The following is a 9154-nucleotide window of genomic DNA, read 5'->3' on the forward strand; positions in this document are numbered from 1 at the left end:
GCTTCATTGACAATTTTATTTAAACCTGGAGATCATAGAAAAAGTTTAAAGATTTTGAAAAATTGAAAACAAAGAAATAATGTTGTAAAATTAATACATATTTTAAAAGGTACACAAATTCAATGTCACTAATCAAATAAGTCAATCTGTGAAATTGAACATGCTGTTTTCTTTATACAAAATGTCAGATATTATTTTAAAAATGTGTACATGTATTACAAAATGCGACGAGCAGTGACAGATCTTTAGATCTATATTTCGTTATCTCTAGATCTATATTAAGCTATATTATACCCTTTTTTTTTTACATTAATATTCCCTTTTGTAAAGGGTTTATAAAGGGGTTTGTTAATGACCATTATACCATGGTTCTGTTGAATGCTTGATTCTGATTGGTTCACGGACGTTCTAAGGTGTGCAATAATTTTTCAAATGAACGCACGGCTATGAAGTAGTTCCAGGTCTTGACTGCATAATGGTTCCATATCACTTCGCCAAATTATTTCAGTTATTTCAAAGAGCCCTACAGGCTACCACAACAAAATAACAATTAAAACAAAGTCGTTGGTTAAAGTAAATCGGTTAAGAACGTCAAAACAATGTCTAAAATATCCTACATTTATTTAAATTTCGGTTAAAATGAGCCCTCGCTTTTAACCCAAAGAAAAACTATATTGCAAGAATGCTCTTTAAAGCTCAGGAGACTTAATTGAGATCACAGTTATGTTTAATTTAAGTATCAGCTCTTTAGATGTTTCTCCAAAAATTCCATAGTAGCAATAAAAATAGAAGCATATGTTGACATACAGTAAAGGCATAGAGCTTAGTTTTTCAGAAAAGAGTTCATTTTTAAGTCTCTGACTTTTGATTTGACATACTTTAGTGTCTTTTCTCAGGAGACAAATCTTAGAAGAGACTTGAGCAAAAGTCTCCATTTGCTCTCCATTTAATTTAATTGCTGTCTAGGAGAAACAGTTTAAACACTTAAGAGATTTCATTTGTTATTTTTATGTCCAGTGGGTTGACCTTGGAAGAATTTGATAAGAAATGTTTTGTTCATATTTAAATCTCTGACTTTTGTTTGCAGATATTGCATTTTAGCAAATCTAAGAAGCAAAACTTCCCATTTGATCTCATTTAATCTCAATGCTGCCAAGGAGAAACAACTGAGAGATCTCTTTTGAGAATTTTTCTTTCCTGTGTGAAGAGCTAAAACCGTGATGGAAGAAATAGGTCAACACATCTATTGTATATCATTACCATTGGTCACGTAAGAGAGTTGTTTTCTGTTACGCCTCAAAGGTTTAACACCACAAGGGCAATATGTGTTTGCGAGAATCCCTTTGAATCAGCGAAAACATTACCCGCCGATGCACACTCAAGCATGTCTTTAAATTTCATAGGAACAAATATTCATAATATCACTGTGGAGGCGGCACACTTATTTCAAGCAGCGTTTGTATGGCTAAATCTATTGTTGAAGCATTATAAGAGCACACAGATCATTTACCCAACCCGCATGTGCATACACTTACACAATCACATACATACTGAGTCCTCTTGTATAACGTTTGACAGGGAGAAGTGCTCTCACTGCTCATCTCAAGTCTGTTCACATTTCCAGAGCCCTGCCCATGAATCCCATCACATCCACATAATCAAAGGCATTTTTCTATGGCCTATAGGTATGTGCACAAGCAAGGTGAGGATGGAGAGGGCAGTGTTCTGCTGTGAATAGAATATTCATCATCGGGATCATTGTGTGTTGTCTGGATTACCTGTGGGTGTGGTTTTGGAATAAAAAGGTCTGGATATTACTTATGAATTTGCAGAGAAGTCTGTATTAAAGGAATAGTTTACCTAAAAATAAAAATTATATTATCATTTACTCTCGTGCTGTTTCAAACCCATATAACTTTCTTTCTTATGTACAACACAAAGGAAGATGTTTTATTGAAAATCATTTATTGAACTTGAGATGAGCCACTGTGAACGAACTACTCTCAAAGCGATCATGAATGCACAGCAGACATCAATATTATTCAAGTAGGTATCCACCTTTTTCCTGGGAGTCTTACTGGGGAAACGAATGTGGGTGGGTCTTCTGCCGGAAGTTGTTCTACAGCATTCCCTAGCTCTGGCTGCAGTCAATATAAGACCCTGTTTACAGTTGGTAATAAGACGCATTTTGGATGATCCGATCGTAAAGGTCAGCGCGATATATAGTTGTAAACGGGGTGCAAAATATTTTGTGATTGGATCACAAAAAACACATACAGAGGTAGTCAAAAACCACATTGCGTTTGAGGTTTAAAATGGTGTCCTGATGCATCCCGGACAGCAGCAAAGCACCACCTCTCACCAGTCAATCACCCGCCTAACAAATGTTTAAACTTACTTGCGTATTTAAAAGGAAATAACCAGCCGATCGGAAAACCTTTAAAGCGATTACATACCCAAGTATGAGAACTTCACAGCTCTTCCTTAGTGTGTCTGTCTGATTTGAACATGCAGGATGACAAGATGACAAGCACACACATCTGAAGCTGAACTAACACAGATATTCCACTAAAACAACCAATAATTTTGCTCGAAATGTTGCGTTTGTGTTTAGATTAAATCTCAACCTCATCTGGGAGACACAACGCACCGGTTTTGTTCGCGCTTTCTTTGTCTTTATGACTTTTTTTGCAGTTTATTAACGTTCAGTAACACACTGATATAGTGACTGATGTATGTCCATATGAAACCATACACGCTCTCCTCAAAATCCCAACACCACAATGAAATAAGAATGGTTGCGCCAACTCCAAAAGAGGGATTAGGGTTAGGGAAAAGGTTAGGGGCTCCCTATGTCTTTGCTTGCAGTTTGGTGCTCCTGCCTCTTTTTGGAGCTCTGTCTGCAGCTATATCATTCTCAGATTTTCTTTGAGAAATTATTTAAATTTCAGGATGTTTTTGACTAAAACCTGCCTCAAGCATGCCGTTGGAAGGCTTAAAATATGACATGCAAACTGCATGGACTACTTGCATTTAAAGGTTTATAACTTTACAAAAAGTCTATTATTGGTTCAGATTATTTACAGCAATGGTCATTGATTTAACGTTATATCAACGTCCATTTTATTACATTGAAAGTACTTTGCTGATTGACAATCAGTTTAGCAGATCAGTGACAGATCTACTAAAACTACTAACCCAGGGTTAAAAAATTAACTTGGGCCAACATTTTCAAGCATGGAAAGAACAAAAGTAAAATTGATTTCTGCTTATATTACCCTAAGTGTAATTCAAGGTGATTGAATAGTTTCAATATATAATTTATCTTGTTGAAATTACCATGTAAAATTAACTTTTTTTCAATGTCAAAGATTTACACACACACACACACACACACACACACACACACACACACACACACACATATATATACTGTAAAATACATACTTTTCTGTTTTCGTTAATATCTTTGCAACCGTATGGGCTAGAATAAAAATCATGAGAATTAAAATACTTTTTTTTTCTCTGATTCCATGAGTCAAGTGATTTTTTTTATTTTTTATATATCTTAGAAATTATTTCTCTCTTTTCTTTTTTCAGTTTTCTGAAAATCCTACCTACTTGTTTGAACTCCTTCTATACCATTTGTCCGATTCATACAAAATTTTGATTAATCAAAATTCTTTGGATAACTTTGTCAATGGTGTCTTTAGATGATACATGCAAAATTGCTTGAACCCCAATAATTGCAGCTTGTGCCAGAACCCTTCTACAAAGGTGTGCCAACAAGGTTAGCATAGCAACGCATCGGTCCCATAGACATTCTTTGGGTGGTACCCTGGCGAGGAGACAAGATGCCGTTTTTTTTAATGGATGTCAGTGGAGGAGATGTTTCAGTGTGCTGAATAATCTGCTTTTGTGAGGAAACAGCTCATCACTTAATGAATTTACCACCTGTCCGATAAGCTTCAAAATGCATTACACTATGAAATATTTGTGGAGTTTACTATGATAAAATTGCTGTTTTATAAGAGAAGACATGGACAATTTTATGACAGGTAGGTGTCAGTTTACGGCTCTGCCCATTAATTTTTATGGTATCCGCAAACGGTGACTTACTGTCCTAACATGCTAGTTGAATGTTATGCTCTCTCCTTTGGTAAAAACGTGGATGTTTTTATCTCAGTATGTTAGATCTCTGCTTGTGGCTATATTTTAGATGTTTTCCAAATATTATTTGGAAGTATTTAGGTACACTCTATTATTATTATTATTATTTTTAATATGTCGTTGTGGCAGCGGGGACGTGGTCGAGCATCTGTTGAGGGAGAGAGAGAGAGAAAAAGCTCACTCACCAGTTCTCTGATGTGCCGTCGCGTGGTCCCTGATCACTCCTCCACCCCCAGCGGATAGACTGCCCCTGGCAGCGACTCCATCGCTCCAGGCGGTCGGGTCCTGTCCTCGCCTCGCGGACGGCGGCCATTCCCCGCGTCTGGGCGGTTGGGCTACTCTGTCCCCCGGTGGATGGCAGTGGCGCTCCCCTGAGTGGACGGCAGTGTCGAGGACTCTACGACGGTCATCCCTCCTCCCTCCCGGATTTTCGGCACCAGTGTAAACGGGTTTGAGGGAAAGGAGGCAGCAAGAACCGGCTTGACAATATATCAGTTTAACATCAGTTTAATAATAAACTTAAACAAAAACACACAAAAATAAACACATACAGGGCAGCTGCCCATAATTCTCTCTCTCGAACTGGCGCTGGCATGGTCCTTTTATGCCGCTCTCGCCAATCTCACTACAATTAGAGACAGGTGTTAGTCATAATTTGGCTCAGGTGTATGCACCCTTACCGCTGTCTCTCTCTCCCATGCTCGACCTTGCCCCCACTGCCACGGTCATCTTGGACTTACACTGACACCTAGGGGCATGGATGCAGCATCATTTAAACACAATAGTGTTTAGTTACCGATGCCATTGTGTCTCAATCCTTTCCTAGTACCACTAACACTACACATTTTGGATGTCTACGTTATTTGACACAATAGTTTCAGATCATGGAGTGTTTTACTAATTACCTAAGAAGTAGAATCAGGGGTGTTAGATAAAAAAGACACTACACTATTCAGTCTCAGCCAGGATTAATTTTATCACTGAGTGAAAGTGTCCAACAAAAGAGCAGTTACTGAGATTATGCGAGAAGTATTTGGCAGGTCATGTGATTCTAACATGGCAGGCCCCATTAGGGGACCCTCTCTATACAGAATAAAACAGCTTTTAGAAGGTTTCTGATTTGACTGGCATCTTCATCTCATGTGAGTGGTCATGATTTTATACATATGTTTTAAAATTACTATTTTATTTTTATTTATTTTTTTAAATGAGGAAAAAAATTAATGAGTGTACCTTTAAAGGCACAGGTCTTTTAAACCAAGAGCCCAAATTTCATGTTCTCTAATTTCCACAATTGTGGTTTCTGTAAAGACATTTCCCATGTCCCTGACAGTTGTAATGAATTTCCTACATTCTGTTACCCCTAGAGGCAGATGTTTTAAGACCTCTGTGACAAAGGCAATTATATCTGAACTTGTAAGCCCTGTCTCATTAAAATTCAACTCAACAGAAACCACCTGATTCATCTGGTACTTTAGAGCATTGTATATTCAAGATAATGGAAAAAACGAAATGTCTAGCATGTTTGAACAAACATTGGATTTCGCTACAGTGCATAAGTGCAATTGGATGCGGGCACATGACCTGATAACCTGCATCCATTAGGGGACAACATTAGAAGTCATGGATTGACTTTGATGATATGTGCCTGCCTAACCATATTTCCCCCAAAAGTGGGAACAGCACTTTCCCGCGATGTGAGGAGGTTAACGTTAAGTAATAAAAAGGGGCCGAGGAGAGAATGGGAATGAAGCTAATGAGAGGTGATAAGATTCATTCCAGACCTCAATTTCAAGGATGGAGGAGCAAGTGGTCTGGGGGAGTACTGCAAGACTCCAGCAAGAAGAGGAGTTGAGGCCCTAATGAAATATATTAGCCGCCCAAAAAAAGAGTGATATCCCTGCATCTCTAAAATTTGAGGGGCAGTTTTCAAGTTTTCGGCCAACGTAAGTTGAATTTAAATGGTTAGTTCAACAACAACAACAAAAAAAAATAAAAAAAATAAAAAAAAAAATAAAATAAAATAATGAAAATTCTGTCTTTTACTCAACATCATGTTGTTCCAAACTACTATGACATTCTTTTTTTGTATTATAAATTGTTTTATTGATTCCATCTACAAAAACCAATAAACACAACGTAAAATACGGAATCAATTATATAAATTAAACCCCTCCACCCAAACACCCCCCCCCCCCCACCCAACACAAACACGCATTACAGTGGTCTCTTACAATTATAACAAAAAATTAGAAACAAGCTAAAAAATATATACTTTCAAAAAACAAGAGTGCACATACACATCAAACTAAAACTAAAAATTCAAAAATCCCTCTCCACTGCCCCTCCCCGAGAACCCTCCAAAATATCCACTCCACTTCCTATTAAACAAATCCCACTTTCCCAACCTTCTATATATCACCTCCTCAATTGCCGCAACCTCACTGATTTCCCCACACCACTCCTGAAACGAGGGTGCCCCAGCCGTCTTCCACCCCCTGAGAATTATTCGCCTGGCCACCATAACTCTGGCCAGGACCCAACCTCTCAAATGGCTATCCCCAAAATTAATGACCTCCCCATCACCCAAAATACAGAGTCTGGGGCAAAATGAAAACCGTGTGTCCAACACATCATACAGAAATGAGAATCACCAATACGCAACTTTGGGTTTAGCCATATGCTCGAGGCAACATTTAAATAAATGTCTGAATTAAACACTCTGGACACTTTTGTCCATAACACGTGCAGATGCGAGATAACGGGGTGCGACTTAACTTCTCCAATTATTTTAATAGAAAGGCTTTGTAATAATAAAATAGGAGCAATAAATTCCTGTTCAATACCAAACCAGGTAGGGGCTCTCTCAGGTGGAAGTGACAATGAGCTAAATGTCTGAGACCGAATGCATAATAATAAAACAAATTCTTGGGTAGGCCTAGCCGACCTTTGTCAACTGGCCTATGTATCTTGTTGAAATGTAACCTGGGACGCTTTCCATTCCAAATGAAGGACTTCGCTATGCTATCAAACTGCTTAAAATAAGAGAGGGGGACATCTACAGGGAGAGATTGCAGTAGGTAGTTGAATTTTGGAATACAATTCATTTTAATAACATTAACCTTCCCAATCATCGATAAATGTAATGAAGCCCACCTACTCACATCACTCGAAAAACTTTTTAATAAAGGGTCAAAAGTAACTCTGACTAAATCACATAATTTTGCTGGGAATAAAATGCCCAAATACTTAATGCCCTGTTTGGGCCATTAAAAGGCACCTGGCTGAAAGGCCGTTACTGGGCAGAACGCAGTCAGGGCTAAAGCTTCGGATTTAGACCAATTAACTCTGTATCCTGAAAATTTAGAAAAGGAAGTAATAATTCTGTGGAGGCAAGACATAGATCTAGTGGGGTCGGAGACGAATAATAAAATATAATCTGCGTAAAGTAAAAGCTTATGCACCACACCACCCTCCGTCACTCCTGGAAAATCATCCTCCTTTTGAATCGCGGCTGCTAATGGTTCCAGGGCAAGACAGAACAATAATGGGGAAAGAGGGCAACCCTGCCGAGTGCTCCTATCCAAGGTAAAATAATCTGAAATTAATCAATTTGTTTGTACCGCTGCTACAGGGTGTCTATAAAGTAACTTAATCCATCCAATAAAAGTATTCCTGAACCCATATATTTCCAAAATCTACCATATCAAATGCTTTTTCGGTGTCAAGTGAGATGGCAGCGACTGGAGTCTGATCATTCGCCACTGACCACATGATATTAATGAGACACCTAATGTTGTCAGAAGAGCTACGGCCCCGAATAAACCCACCTGATCTATATGTATAAGAGATGTCATAACTTTGCTTAATCGGTTAGCCAGAATTTTTGCCAACATTTTTACATCTAGCTGGATCAGGGAAATTGGACGGTAACTTTTATACTCGCTTGGATCTTTGTCCTTTTTAAGAATCAGACTGATTCGGGCTTGTGTCATGGTTGGCGGAAGCTTTCTATTCTTTAATGATTCCGTATAAACTTCTAATAAAAGTGGAGCCAATTCTGTAGCATAAGATCTAAAAAATTTAGCGGCAAAGCTATCTGGCCCCGGAGCCTTGCCTGTAGACAGGGCCTTAATTACCTCGTCAGGCTCCTCCAAGTTTATCTCAGAATCAAGATAATTTTTTTGCTCAGTTGTCAGTTTAGGAAGTTCTAATGGTTCCACAAAATTTCTAATATCTTCATCAGTAGAAGAAGACGTGGAACTATAAAGTTCAAGATAAAATTCTTTAAAAGCATTATTAATATCAATGGCTGAGGTAAAAATTTCACCACCAGCAGATTTCACTGAGGGAATGGTAGAAAAAGACTCTCCCTGCTTTATATATCTAGCCAAAAGCTTCCCTGCTTTGTCCCCTGACTCAAAGTATGACTGTCTTTCCCTGAATAACCAAAACTCCACCTTCCTCAACAAAATAGTATTATATCTGTATTTCATATGAGTCAATTCTCTGAGACCATCAGATGACATTCGGTGCTTCAGCTCTGCCTCGGCACTTTTAATATTCCCTTCCAACTCCACAAGTTCTCGTGCTTTGGATTTTTTGGTGAATGAGGCATAGATTTTTACACATCCTGTGAAGCGTCACTGTTGCTCTAGGGGGCTTACACACTTTTGCTTCACTATGATCAAGGACTGAATCCATCAAAAGATTAAAGTCTCCTCCCAATATTATATCATGAGGGGTGCCAGTGGCCTGCAACATCCCTTCAAGATCTATAAAAAAGCCCTGATCATCAGCGTTAGGTGCGTAAATATTAGCCAAAATCAACCTTTGCCCCTGAATTTCTCCTAAAACAATAATGACTCCAATGACAGTTTCCTCGGACAGACAAACAATTGTTCAGTGAGCTGGCTGTTATGAGTTCAGCAGATGACATAATCATTCCAATGTTCCTTAAAAATACTCCACAAAACAAACTCCA

Source organism: Myxocyprinus asiaticus, chromosome 31 (assembly GCF_019703515.2).
Source record: "Myxocyprinus asiaticus isolate MX2 ecotype Aquarium Trade chromosome 31, UBuf_Myxa_2, whole genome shotgun sequence".
Taxonomy (NCBI): Eukaryota; Metazoa; Chordata; class Actinopteri; order Cypriniformes; family Catostomidae; genus Myxocyprinus; species Myxocyprinus asiaticus.